General features: G+C 32.9%; 1 protein-coding gene across 2 annotated transcripts in view; it reads left to right on the top strand.

Annotated features, from left to right (window-relative positions):
• Positions 1-5,000, top strand: part of LOC125042799 — a 21,551-nt gene that overhangs the window by 9,819 nt on the left and 6,732 nt on the right. The window contains exon 1 of one of the 2 annotated variants that reach the window (XM_047638703.1): positions 2,908-3,034. The exons of the other annotated variant lie outside the window; for it this stretch is intronic. The gene's annotated coding sequence lies outside the window, so the exon portion shown is untranslated. Of the gene's footprint in view, positions 1-2,907; positions 3,035-5,000 lie in introns of those variants that run through there. 2 annotated transcript variants of the gene reach the window in all.

Here is a 5,000-nt window from a genome sequence, read left to right as displayed (position 1 = left end):
TCTAGAATCTCTGTTTTTAATTGGGTAAAAAGGTTCTATCGGAAATGATGACTGAATTGATGTTCGTTGAGCAGTGTTTTCATGGCGACGCGGCCTCACGTGAAGGAATGTCTACTTTAACTCATGTTACTAAGCGCTCGGAGATCTTGTTAGGGATTGGTCTCGGTCGGGAAATAACTGACGATAAATTTGGTTTGACTTTCATTTTAAAATATGCTATCAACTGTCAGAATTGTCTTCCAGCTTTGTGGTTTGACACTTCTTTAAGAGTATATATTACGATTTCTCAAATACTAAAATAACAAGTGTTTTGTCCGACACGATAAACAGCGATTTTTAGTAAACAAAAATACTGTTATTACTATTTCCATTGTAATTACTAAAGGACATCCTTCCAGTGTTAACTAATGCAAATCAGATTTCTTAGTATATACCAAACGAATCGAAATTAAGAATCAATAAATTTTCGAACAATTAGAAAAACATATATGCAAGTGAAATTGCTCACAAGAGTTTAATATTCCCGACTACACTCGTTTAAAAACTGAACAGGCAATTTACGAGAAGCTTTTCCTTTCAAACCGGGAGAGAACTTGCTGCTCCGTGAACGGTCATCCACACTGCATCCCGTTAAGCAGCGTCTGTGGCCTCAGGGACCGTGGCCAAGGAGAAAACAGCTCATTCTCCAAAGAACCGAACAGCCATCAATGGAACAACTCGCCAAGCATAGAAGAATGTAACAGCAAGCTAAGGTAGTCACAACAGGTCAATCCGTCCACCACAGAACAGCAGCCATAGACGGAACAATTCATCCAGTACAGGACAGAGCAACCGTAAAAACAGCGATTCACAGGACAATGCAACCTTAGATAAAACGGTTCATCACTGAGAGAACACCTCGCCCGCCAGGACAGGAAGGGATTGGAAGGTCCAAATAAATCGACGTTTTTCTCGCGTCCAGGAAAAGCAGATGCTATATATAATAGCAGATACATATATATAATATATATGTATATAAACATATATCTATGCATATGTATCTATATAACATATATATGGTTATAAGCATATATTTATAGATATATGTGTGTATATATATATGTGTGAGTGCGTGTGTGTGTGTGTGTATTTATATGTATATTATATATACATATTTTTATATATAATATATATTATATAATATACATATATATGTATTATATATGTGTGTGTGTGTGTGTGTGTGTGTGTGTGTATGTGTATGTGTATGTGTATGTGTATGTATATGTATATGTATATGTATATGTATATGTATATGTATATGTATATGTATATGTATATGTATATGTATATGTATATGTATATGTATATATATATACATACATACATACATATATGACCGCCGCGATAGTCCAGTGGTTATAACACTGGACCCTCGTGGCCCCCGAGTTCAATTCCCCGTCGCGGCGGTCGTAAAAATGCCTGCGCTTCGACTACTGGCTTGAGCCTGACCTCACGACGAGTAAACGACATATCGCCTTGAGAAGTTAAACGCAGGTGTCGTAGGACAAAATCCCCGCCGTGACACAAGTGTTAGCGGTTGATTAGGAAAGGCATCCAATCAAGCAAGGGTGGTACTGCCACATAACATCTCAACAGTGAATTGAGAGAGGCCTATGTCCTGCAGTGAAATTAATGGCTGTTCAAAAATAAATAAATATATATAAACAAATTATTTATATTTATATATACATACATATATACATATATATGTGTGTGTGTGTGTATATATATATATATATATATATATATATATATATATATATATATATATATATATTACAGGATGAAGTGTTGACAAGATAGTGAATAGATTGCCATATGATATTTTTGTCCATAAAGCATTAATTGCTAACGTGAAATAGCACACCCAGCCAAGTCCAGAACTGAGGCCGAGCGATCGGACAATCCAAATGAGCCCGAAGCCCACTCTCATGCCTCAAGTTGGCCGTCTGACCGCCTAACAACCTCATTCAGGGGAATCAAATATGTTCAGTGAAATTTGCCAGCCATTACTCCGAAACGAAGTTATTGAAGGCATTCTGTAATCCTAGGAAACTTTAACTGACAAATGTATGAGTGGATGTGTGTGTGTGTGTGATTTTTATTGTGTGTGTGTGTATATATATATATATATATATATATATATATATATATATATATATATATATATATATATGTATATATATATATACACACACCTATATACATATATATATACATATATATACATACATACATATTTGTGTGTGTATGTGTGTGTGTATATATATATATACATACACACACAAATATGTATGTATGTATATATATATATATATATATATATATATATATATATATATATATATGTATATATATGTATATATGTGTATATATATACACATATATACATATATATACACATATATACATATATATACATATATATACATACATACATATTTGTGTGTGTATGTATATATGTTGTATATATATATATATATATATATATATATATATATATATATATATATATATATATAAACCAAACGATTTTTAGTTTGAGGCAGTTATCCATCCCCATATCATAGAAAATGAACTAATGGTAGCCATTAAAGAAAATGAATTAATAGGTTAACTATTATATCAGTATTACAAGTTTAGGCTTTATTATTGTGTGTGTGTGTTTTTCGAGATTTACTGACTATTTTTTTTTATTACTTCTTTTATAGTAAGATCAGTATCACGGGAGCTCTAACGGATTAATATGTTTATATTTTCTCTTAGTTGGATATGTCATGACGTCATCAATGACGTCACTGCCGGGGATTCCCCGCTATCTCAAAAAAATAATTTTTCAATATATAGATCCAAGAAAACCACATAAATAAGATAAACTCTTTATAACTTTACATTAAATATATATTTTTTAAAGATGAGAACAGTATTTCCCTTTGCGTTAATCCTGAATATGTTTAAGCTTATTCTTTGGACTTTCCTCTTGGAGCAGAAGGTATTATTCATTTTCCTGATCTGTATTTTGGCTTTTATTGGTGTTTCTCGGGGTTTATTGTATCATTTATCGTTTATTCTGGATTGTGTTTTGTGGGTGGAATTTTGTGTTGCTTGATTACATCAGGATTTTATAGAAATAAAAAAATAAAAAATTAAAGAATTTGAGATCCTGATTTTAAGAAATATTTGATTTAGTTTAATTCATATTAAATTAATAAGTAGATTTCATATTTTTTTAGAGAAATCTGCCGCAACTCCACTTATATTAAGAGGATAGACAAAGTTTTTGAGTGTGGCAATGAATAAAATATATGACACATTTGCATGTAGAGATATCCTTATTAAACTCTAATGAAAACTTGGCTACAGTTTATATGAACTTTATTTACCTATACTAAGTAGTTTGACTTTGGTGGATTTTGTCTGATTTAGACCTTCTATAGCGTCTTAATTGCTTGGACACCAACCCTAGAGGTGGTGTTGGCTGCCATCACCTGAGCCCCGTCTCAGCTCAGCGGCAAAATGCTGATGGATTTCCCCTGTGTGTATTCCCTTAGGGTGGGGCTCATTCGCCTCTCCAAGGCTGGGTCGGTTTCCAGTGAAGTGAAGTCGGCAGATAGCAATTTTTCGTAATGTCAGCGGATTTTTGCAGAACTGTCAATCTCTTTATATATAAGAAAAAGACCAAGGTGGTAGAAAGACAGGTGCCTAATGTAACCTGCATTAAGGTTAATGGATAATCGTAGTTAAGCCTTTTTAGTGCCATGAACAAGCAGGTGACGCGGCCTAAGTTTAAGAAGCAGCAGTTTAAGGTCGCCTGAGCCCTATTGGCCAACCACCGTTCTTTGGCAGTGTCATTTGCGCATTTTATGGTGATTTACGTAAAGAAATGATTTTGATGATTCAGACAAAGACGTTAATATCCTGAAATGAAGGTTTAATTGTATGCATTTTATATTCCATTATTGTAAGTCTTTGTACTGTCAATAAGCATCTCGTTATTAAGACTGATCTATTTAGGGATGAAGTTTACAGATAAGTAAATGATTTATTGCCGTGCTATGTACAGAAAAGATGAAATTGTCATTTATATTACCTAATATGGAGACTATAGGAACTGAAGTACTATAAATTTGAGTATCCTGACATGCAGTATAATAGCCTATGAAGAAAAAATTACTTTCTCTTCAGTACATCAAGATGACACAGCATCACTTCGTAATAAAATGAGCGATATGCCATGAAAATTGGAATAACAATAGGTACAGATAAGTAGTGATAAAGATCTGAAGAATCATCTTAACGATAAGAATCCATGAGTCTTGCGAAAGATTATTACGTAATAGATAACAAAATACTGTAGATTGGGAATTTCCTTAGAAGACTTACCAAATATTGGCACATAATTTTGATTAAAAAAATAAGGGTTGATTTATAATTGCAAGATATTGATGTATTGCATTACTCTCTTGTACCTCTGCTGTTAAGCCAAAGAGGATGATTGTGGAGAGTGCCAGTAAATAGTTTCCTAATATTTTTTTTAAGAAATGTAGTGTCATCTCTTGTAAAACATTTCTTCTTTTTAAGTTCTTATTCTGTTTTTCACTAAAGCCTAGCCAATTCTTGGAGCCTTGAATGGTAATTAATGGAACACGTGTGAAACTAGTAATCCTGTGTATATGATCATAGCAGGTCATAATCTTGTTGACTTGTAAGGTATAGTAGTATGGAGTTTTCAATGCTATATCGCGTTCCATTGATGATATTTAGTCATTCATGTGTATGTGTGTGTATATATATAAATATATATATATATATATATATATATATATATATATATATATTGTGTGTGTGTGTGTGTGTGTGTGTGTGTGTGTGTGTGTGTGTGTGTGTGTGTGTGTGTGTGTGTGTGTGTGTGTGTGTGTGTGTGTGTGTGTGTGTGTGTATTTCTATATATATATATA

Source organism: Penaeus chinensis, chromosome 32, assembly GCF_019202785.1.
Source record: "Penaeus chinensis breed Huanghai No. 1 chromosome 32, ASM1920278v2, whole genome shotgun sequence".
Taxonomy (NCBI): Eukaryota; Metazoa; Arthropoda; class Malacostraca; order Decapoda; family Penaeidae; genus Penaeus; species Penaeus chinensis.
Note: the sequence above shows the minus strand (reverse complement) of the source record. Positions and strands in the feature narration are given on the sequence as shown.